This window comes from Lontra canadensis, unplaced genomic scaffold (genome assembly GCF_010015895.1).
Source record: "Lontra canadensis isolate GAN:19392208 unplaced genomic scaffold, GSC_riverotter_1.0 scaffold3, whole genome shotgun sequence".
Classification (NCBI taxonomy): Eukaryota; Metazoa; Chordata; class Mammalia; order Carnivora; family Mustelidae; genus Lontra; species Lontra canadensis.
Window position 1 is genome coordinate 27,588,742 of NW_022630997.1, and position 10,233 is coordinate 27,598,974.

The following is a 10,233-nucleotide window of genomic DNA, read 5'->3' on the forward strand; positions in this document are numbered from 1 at the left end:
TTGTATCTTGTTGCAGGAGATCAGAGGGAGGGGGCTGGCCAGTTGGTGCCCTGGTAGGGTTTGACTCAGCAATGTGGGGTGGGGGTGGGGGGATGGGTAAAATGCATGGGCTTCCCATCACACCCTCAGCTTCCTAGCCCTGAAGTATGCTGTGTGAGCTGCCTCAGTTTCTCAGGTGTCTTGTGCAGATCAAATACAAAATTTACTTAAAGCAGCCAAGAAGTTGCACACAGAGAGCAAGCAGTAAATGCCAACATTGTTTAAATAGTCTTTTAGGGACAAATAGATGCTGACATTTACTCTGTGCCAGGCTCTGCACCAGGGTGAAGAGGAGTGAGACTATGCATTCAGGAGCACAGTCCCCTGTTCTGGCTGTTTCTTCTCTGTCTCCTGGTTCAAGATCCGACAAATAACAGAGACCCAATGCCTGTTGATTAAAATGAAGACGGGGTCTCTATCTTCACCCTTCATTCTTTTCATAGCTTGGAGACAAAATCTCATTAATCAAGGGTCAACCAGGGAAAGAGAGACCACTCTAAGTATTTGTAATGAGGGACCTGGCTACCCAGGTGACAAGATGGCTGTGAGGCAGAGCATGGACACATCGGAGGGACCTGTGAATCCCCTGATTTAGAGGAACCAAAGGGGCAGGTGTTGCTAGTGGGGTCCAAACTCAAGGGGCATCTTAGGGAAACTGCGAGCTTGGCTAGCCTGGAAGGAGCTGGAGACCTAAGGAGGAATGCCTGGGACACCACCTAGGTGTGAGGAAATGGTGAAGGAGAAATACCCAGGCCTCTCCCTTCCTTGTACTGTCTCTTCCAATATCTCTCTGAGGGTGCGTCCTGCCACGCACCAGCTGGCACAAGAGTCCAGGCCACACAGCCTAACAGGGTCAATGCCCCTGAAGCTCCATCCCCATAAAGCAGAGAAGGAAAAGGTTTGGAATGGCTCTGAGGGTAGACAGGACCAGGGTCAGCTTATCTTGCATTTGCACTAGACAGCCGAGGAATTAATTTCCTTAATGAACTTAGAAATTCCCACCAAATCTCCATGGATGGTGCATTCTCACCTCGTTTACTGTGTGAGGAAGCTAAGGCTCAGAGGCTTCTAGTACATGACGCTAGGCCACCCAGTTTGTGCACGGCCTAGCGGGACTCAAAGTTAGCTCTCCTAACCCACATCTAGGAACTCTCCTTCCTCCATGCCACCCTGAGAAGTTTACTTTTCTTCTCTTAAGCTCTAAGAAGTTCCTTTCACTCATGAAAGTTTTGCATTTTATAGTGTTGTTCAAGTTCTCTGTTTCCTTGTTGATCTGCCTAGTTGTTCTATCCATTACTGAAAGCGGGATGTGACAGAGTCCAACTCGTATGCTTGAATTGTCTGTTTCTCCCTCCATTTCTATCAGCTTTGCTCCATGCAATTTCGGGCTCTGTTGTTAGCTGCACACATGCTGATCATTGGTATGTCATTCTGATAGATTAATCTTTTTATAATGATAAAATGTCTCTCCTTTTTTTAAAAGTAACACTTTGTGTCTTAAAGTCCATTTTGTCTGATATCAATATAGTCATTCCAGCTTTCCCATGGTTGCTATTTGTACAGTATGTATTTTCTATCTTTTTATCTTCTGCCCATTCTTATCTTTGAATCTAAAGTGTGTCTCTTCTAGACAGCATATAACTGTTTTATTTTTATCCAATCTGACAACCTGCCTTTTGACTGGTTTATTTAATCTGGTCATATTTAATACTGTTGTTATCGTTGGATTTATATCTGCCATTTTACTTTTTGATTTCTATATGCCTGTCTTTTTTTGTGCCAGTGTTAGCATTTTAAAAGGGCATGTTACAAAACTATAGATTGGGGTTTTAGGTGCAAAATTTAATAACAAAATATTATTTTGCTTTCCTTCCTTTGTGCAAGAATCTCCCTCAAGGTCTTCCTTATGAGGAACACAAAAACCTCTCTTTCACCTTGCAGGTCCTGGTGACCTGCTCTGGGGAGAGGTTTGGGGGGCTCTGGGAGAGTCACATGCCTCTGGTAGGGTGGATGAGATGTGATTAGGGAAAACACCCACTGGCATCTCAGTCACCACTCTCCCTGCCCTGCATCCCTTTCGAGACAACTCCTCAAGTTTTCTCTCACCTGAGGTATGTTAAGAGGTTGGTAACCTGAATGGCAAAAGAATTCTGGACCTGACCATCATTATGCACAAGGACGAGGAGGGAAGCTCTCTGTGGATCGTGATCAGGCTAAAAGCACCTTCTCCTATAGCTACCAACACCGAGGCACCGTTCCTTGAAAACTGCAGGCTTATTGCAAATGATAACATGCAAGCCAGTTTGGCAAAGTGGAAAACATCTTTATGATATTATCAAGTAAATAAAACAAAGTACAGAATTATACCCCTTGCTGAGAGCCCCACGTACAACAGAAAATACATGTGGATGGTCCTTTGGGGGCAGGGCAGGACACAAAGCTCTGAAAACATTTCTTCTTGTCATAGTTGAATGGCAGTGTGTCCACTGGTTTACTTTTGTTACATGTCCTTTATTGTTATAACATTTTTTGGTTTTTGGCTTAAAAAGCAATAAAAACATGAAAAATTAACGAAGGCTGATAAAAAGGCGCAAGGGAGGGAAAGAGGTAGAAAGGGAGAAAAGACAAAGGAAGGGAGGTCGATCTTATTTGGGCTGCAGGCAAAAGATAATCCCTTCAAGTTTTAAGGCAGCTACAGTTGATGAGTAATGAAAGGAGATCTGAGCGCCATTTGTGTTTTAATATTTACTTAGTGTAGTAAAAAATTGGGGAAAAATAAAGTAAGGTATCAGGGGGAGTTCAAGACCTGAAACGGACCATCTGAAACATGATCTTAAAAAAAGATACTGTGATTCCAGTCCAAAGGCTTTAATTTCACACCAGGGAGTAGGAAACTTCATGGCCTGTAAAACATTTTTTACGTCTGGTTATTTGCCCTGGGGGAGGAAGCAGAAGGCCCATCTCTGCATCCCCGGCCTCCCTGAGCTGCTTCTGCCCGCTCCCGGCTCCTGTCCTGTCCTGCTGCTCTAACTCACCCCGAGACTAGTCTACTAGGCCAGCAGCATCCGAGCCCCCACATCCAGGACCCCATTTCCCCTCAGATGTCACCTCCATAGAGCCTTCCTGACCCCTGTATCCTATTTTTTAAAAGCCCCTCGAATGCCCTACAGTTGTGTCCCAGAGCTCCGTGACTCAGTCTCCCTAGAAGAAACCGTGGCTCCCTAGGCTGCATCATGCATTCCTGTCAGGTGGATTTCTATCGTGTCACTTTAGCTAAGCTGGGACAGCGTTTGTTAGAATTGTCTGCCTGGAAGTACTTGGAGTGATCAGGGGCCGCACTTGGCATGAGCCGTGGGAGGCTTCAACAAGGGAGCAGCCTGCCTGCTTAGAGGTCAGTGCGCTGCCCTCGCCCGCCCACTGCCCCCCAACCCAGTCTGAGTGGGGCAGCCACCAGTCCCCCCTCCCTGTCCTCCTGCATCTCCTGCCCCTCCGCTCCAACTACAGATCAGAAGGGCTCCAGCTGATCCTTCTCGATCTTGTGCCGCCCACAGGAGGTCCCAGTTGCCTTTGCTTCCCAAACGTTGTGTCCCTCATCCTTCTCCAGCTGCTGCAGGCTCCAGGCTCCAGCATCAGAGGTGGGAGTGGCATCCTGGCAGGACTGCATCTGGCCAAATCCCTGCAGTAAACATCCTCCGTAGGTCCTGGCGCTTCTGGCCAGCAGTGGAACCCTGACCGAGGCCCACCTGCAGGCTCCCCTTTCTCCCTTTTGGGCCTGGCCAGCGACTAGGTTGGATTCTTCTTTTCGAGTTCAGGTACTCCCAGAACACAGGCTAGTCTGGAGGCTTCATTATCTTCAAGCTGATATTTCATTGCAGGGCCCCTGATGGGGCAAGTCAGGGCCGAACAAGGCCTGGCTGGTATCCCAGAGCTGAAAGAGGCTAGGTTTTTCTGGGGTTCCCTTTGCCAGGAGACTACTTCTCAGAGCAGGTGCTCAGGGATAGGACTCACTCTGATGGCTGTAATTTCTCTGATGCCTTCATCTGATCAGATGGCCTGGAGATGGGGTGCACCCTCAGGGAGAGCGGGGTGTGCCCCCAGGATAGGGCTCTCAGGCAGCTGTGGCTCTGTAGACGTGTGCTGCTTCCTTGCTAGGAAGCCCTCGAAAGGGATGCGGCCTCTTTGCTCCCTGTTGGCACAGGTGTCTTGGCCTCTCTGGTCTTTCTATGCCCCAGGTTCTTCCAGCTGGAGGACACACTGTGGCTAATGACTTTATCTGTGGGCCCTGATTATTAGGATCCACTCATGCTCTGGGCCCTACTGACATACACCCTGTCACCTAACACTGGGGCAATGCAGCCACCATGCTTCTGCCTCTGAACATTTTCCCACCTCGATGAGTTTCACTTTGTAGGGCCAGAATAATCTGTGGGGTGTCCAGTCAAAGACGGAGGCCAAACTATCCTTCCCATTGGTCTCTTCTGTTAGAAATTTTCAGTTGGTTAAATGGTGGTACCATCTTGTCTTTCCCACAACAGAGTCCTATCCATGAGAAATAACCAGGTCAGTGGAATGTCCCATGGGGTGTCTTATAGAACTGACCTTCAGGCTTACTTCTCTCTTATTCTTCCATAAAGTTCTCTGATCTGCACGGTGCCATGATCACAATCATAGACCCATTGGAACAATCGCTCTCCAAATCACTGGAGACATTCCACTGCCCCCCAGCAGCTTCCTGTCAGCTTCAAAAGGGCACTGGATGTGAGAGAAAGGGCATGGGCATATATGGGGAGATCCACTGACTAGTGACACACTCTTGGGTTCAGGAGCTCCTAGGGCTGACTTGTGGACTCACAGACCTCATATGCTGAAGTCCGATCCCCAGTACCTCAGAATGTGGCTGTATCTGGGGACAAGGTTTTTAGAGTGGTGACTAAGGTAAAAGGAAGACATTAGTGTAGGCCCTAAGCCACTATGACTGGTGTTTTTATACAAAAAGGAGACAGGACACAGACACACATATACAGAAGACTCTGAGGACAAAGGAGGAGATGGCCATCACTGAGCCAAGGAGAGGAAACCTTAGAAGAAATCAACCCTGACGACTCTTGTTACCAGACGTCGAGCCTCCAGAGCTGCGAGAAAGTAAATTCTGTTGCTTAAGCTCCCCAGTTTGAGGAATTTTGTTTCAGCAGCGCTAACCAATGACCACAGGTGGTGACTTGACTTACCCTCCGTTTCCCCTCATGGCCCTCACACCTGACTTGGATGTATTTGGTTCGCACTCGCTCAGTGTTCATTCAGCAGAACAACACTGAAAGCACGTGGTTAGCTTCCTTTTTTAGGTTTCCTGTGTTTTTCCCGATATTTCGAGCCCGCTAGTCTTTGGATTTGGAGGCCCCACCGTGGTGCCTGGCCGACACTGGCTGCCTTGGTTTACGGGGTACAGGTCAGGGGGTATTTTGACGTGGACGAGTGGGGACACAATTGAGAAGTCCAGGAGCCCGAGACCCAGGCCTGCAGGTTCCTGCCCCAGGGGGGCCCATTTCCTGTCCCTCAGTGTCCCTGCATTCTGCTCCTGTGGCCTCTCCTCCATGGCCTCCTCTTCCCTGGCCTCCACCTTGACTGAGGAATTCCAAGGGCACAGACACAGAGAGGGCCAAGTCACAGATCTGAGGGCAGCCATGCCTTGAATGTGGATATCATGGACTTGGGATCTCCCTTTGTCTTCCTTGTCTTAAGTCCTAGAGATGGTGAATTTTATTTGCCAGCCTTAAATATTCTGGCTCCGTGATGTGAGAAAACCCTGTGTGTTGGCCTGCTTTCAGTTTTGTCACATGTATGGAACAGCAGGACAATCTGCATGGGAACCAAAAGTGTCTCTACTCACCACTGCTGCCTGTCTGTTATAGGGTTATTGTAGCAGCAGTCATACCTTCGCTTTCGGTGGCTTACAGTTTCCTGACCACTTCTACAACTTTTTTGTTTTACTACATAGTGTTATTGTCCCTGTTTCATACATATAAATTTAATATGGAAGACCATATTCTCCCAATGATCATGCAGCTATGCTGATTCCTAGTGCAGGACAAATGTCCCCTCAGGCCATCTATTGTCTGTGTCACAGCATATACTCAGTTGCCCCCTTATCTGTGTGGCAGACCTAGCCCAAGTGACCCTGGGTAACTCAGCCCAGGGCACTACTCATACATGAACTAAGGAGAAGATGGCTCCCCCAAATCTGTGAGATCAAGACAGTCCCTTTTCAGGGAAGCCTGTTTCTGATCTCCCCAGCTTTCCCAGATCCCAGGGTCTGGGTCTGTGAGGAGCCCCCTCTCCTCCACCACCTGCAGACCTCAGGCAGCCTATATGCATCAAGAATATCAGCAGCTATCTTTCCCAACCTGGCTCAGAAACTGCCACTGTTTTTCCAAGCCCAAGTCACACTAACTGGATAGTAGAGAGAAGTATTCATTTTTTTTGGAGAATTATGGTACCTTCTCCCACCTGTACCGTTGAGAAATCACTGGCCTTCTATTCTGAGAAGGTTTCATGATAATGTGTTGAATTCTAGCATCACTCAGAATCTACTTATGTTCTGCTAGCTTCAGGACTCCTAGGCTCCTGAACAGCCCTTAGTGACCAAAACTCACCTGTCTTAAGACATCGGGTGTCATGGAGCATCTGAATTTCAGCTTATCTCAGCCCCCTTCTGCATTGGTTTAATGTAGAATTAGGCTCCACCTTCTTTCCCTTTTCTGCCTTCTGCATGAGAATTTGCCATTTGTGCTGGCCTGGACTCCAGTCAGTGCTGGGCTTGATGTTTCAAGCCCTGTTCCTGGGGTTCCACATCTGCAGTCAGCAGAATTCCCAAATTTCCACCCCTGGTGTCTACACCCTGAGTAATCTCCTCCTCTTGAGCAATATTGAAAATGACATATTTAACTTCTCTGATCAGCTTTCAAAGGTGCAAGTCAATTTACAGATGAAATTAAGGTCCCTTATCAGTTGACCTTGATAATCAAAAGAGAGATCACCCAAGCCCTTAAAAGGGACTGGGCCCTGTCTGAAGAGAGATTCCAAACATGAGAAAGATCCTAGCACTGGCCTTGGGGAAGTAAGCCTCCATGTTGTAAGAGGGCTTAGTTGGCGGGCAGGAGCTGAGGGGAACCTCTAGCCAACAACCTCCAGCTGACAAGGAGTCTGGGCCCAGGGTCCTACAATAGCAAAGAGCTGAATTTGGCCAATAACCATATCAGCTTAGAAGTGGATCCTGAGGTCTGGCAAGGAATGCATTTTGGCCAACACTTTGGATGCCAACCTTGTGAGGGACACTGTCCGGACATCTGACCTAGTGTGAGATAACAAACACAAGTTGTTTTAAGCTGCGAAGTTAGTGGTGGTTTAGTATACAGCAGTAGAAAACTAGTGTAGTGCCCTACTTTTATCTCTACCCAGCATAGGGGGTTGGTTTTTATCATAGCTATTGAAGCTCCCTTGTTCTCTCTGTCACTGTTTGACTTCTTGATTGGCTTGCAACCTGGAATCCCATTCTTCAGACACAACCTGAGCCCATGGAATACTGGTAAATCCTGGGTTCTGGGCTAGAGGTCATCCTCCCCAGGGTCAACCCCCATGGCTCCATGCACTTAAGTGAGTAGAAAGGAAGGAGAAGGTTTGGATCCCATGGTTCTTCTCCAGTGGGCTCCATTCCACATAGCTATGCCTCTGGTTCCCATCAGATCCTTTCCAGGAACTTACAGGAACAAAAAAACCCAGCCACTTGAGATCAGGAACTCTCTCCCAAGGTTTTACTAAAGAAGGTTAAAAAAAAAAGTTGCTATTTCTTCAAACCCAGACCACAGTAACTTGAAACTAGAGAGGAGTGAACATTTTTTTTGGAATTATAGTGGCTTCTCCCATTTGCAGGGTTGAGAAATTATCGACCATCATTTCTTGGGAGACTTGGTGATTTATTTGAGAAACTCTTAGGAGGGATTGCAATGAGAGAAATCTCAACAAAGTCTCAAAGCTGCTGACCAGCTTATTTAAAAATATGCTATATATTCAGCAAGCACTTAGGGTAAACCACAGGAAAAATACAGGAAAGAATTAATTCCCTGTCAAATATAGTTGAAAATGTAAAACACAAAAATGTATTAGTGAAGATGGAAAATGGAGAAAGACCCCTGTTTGATTTCTGTTTATCAATAAGTAATATTAGTTTTTTTTAAATTTTGGTATAATTGCAGACTTATAGGAAGTTGCAAAAAACGGTACACAGAGTCCTATGTCCTTTCACCCAACTTGCCCCAATGGTGACATTTTATATAACTATAGTATAATATTAAATACATAACTTACATGATACATGTTATAGGTTGAATTGTGTCTGCCCACCCCTCACCCCTGCCCCGCAATGTAGGTTGGAGTCCTAACTTCCCAGTACCTTAGAATGAAACTTCTTTGGAAATATGGTTGGCTGATGTAATTAGTGAAGATGAAATCATACTTGAGTAGGATGAGCTCCTAATCTACTATGACTGGTGTCCTTACAAAAAGATGGTAATAATATAAAGACAAAGTCATGCAGGGGCTGTTTTATGTGATGATAGGCAGAGATCTGAGCTATGCCACTGCAAACCAAGGAATACCAAGGATTGCCAGTCAACCACCAAAAGCTAAGATTCTGCCTTTCATCTCCATGAATTTGACTACTGTATGTACCTCATATAAGTGATATCATAGATTGTCTTTTTGTGACTGACTTATTTCATTTGGCATAATGTTTTAAGGTTCATCCATGTTTTAATATGTATCAGAATTTCCTTTCTTTTTAAAGCTGAATAATAGTCCATTGTATGCATATACTACATTTTGTTTTTTCATTCCTCTGTTGGTGGACACTTTGGTTGCTTCCACTTTTTGGCTGTTGTGAATAATGTTGCTATCAACATGAGTATACGTGTATCTCTCTGAGAACTTGCTTTCAGTTCTTTTGAGTACATGCCAAGAAATGGAGCTGCTTGATCATAGGTAATGCTGTATTTAATTTTTATGTTTGACTTTTTGTGTTAATCTAGCATTTTTTTATTTTTAAGAGGGAGGACTAGGGAGGAAATGGGACTACTCCACCCTGGCTGGAACTGGCAAGCTTAATCAATTTAAAAAATCTTTTTCTTCGAGTTAACAGATAAACCCACATTACAGCATAATTGGCAAGGATCTCTTGAAGTTTATGTCAAGATCATGAACACATATCTCCTTGGAATCCTTACCTCCTTCTGACTCTCAGGGAATTTTCCTAAAGAATAATTAGGTTTCAGGCCCTCTGGTCAACCATGGAATGTGAGTCCAGTGAGGCAAATTATTTCTACTTCTCCAATGTGATTTTTTCCTTTATTGGAACTGCTAGCGTGTAAGTAACACATAGGTATTAAAATAAAGGTCATCATAATCCTCTTCAATTTCTAAGAAACTTTCTTTTTTTTAAACATACAGTGTTTTATTAGTTTCAGGTGTACAATATAGTGATTCGACAATTACATACATAACCCCGTGCTCATAACAACAAGTGTACTCCTTAATCCCCACTGCCTATTTAACCCAACCCCTCACTCCCTGCCTGTCCTTTTTGGCAACCATCAGTTTGCCATAATTGCTAATTAAGAGTCTCTTTCTTATTTGTTTTTCTCTCTTTTTCCCTTTGCTCATTTGTTTTGTTTTTTAAATTCCACATATGAGTGAAATCATATGGTGTTTGTCTTTCTCTGACTTATTTTGCTTAGCATTATACTCTCTAGCTCCATCCATGTTATTGTAAATGGCAAGATTCCATTCTTTTTTATGGCTGTGTAATATTTCACTATATGTACATATACATATATATGCCTACTATATATATATATGTATATATATATACACACACACACACCCCGCATCTTCTTTATTCATTCATCAGTCAATCTATGGACTCTTGGGGTGCTTCCATAATTTGGCTATTATAAATAATGCTGCTATAAACATAGCGGTGCCCATATCCCTTTGAATTAGTGTTTTTGTATTCTTTGGGTAAATACCCTGTGCATGATTATGAGATCATAGGGTAGCTCTCTTTCTAACTTTTTTAGGGATCTCCAAACTATTTTCCACAGTGGCTGCACCAGTTTGCATTACCACCAATAGTGCAAGAAGGTT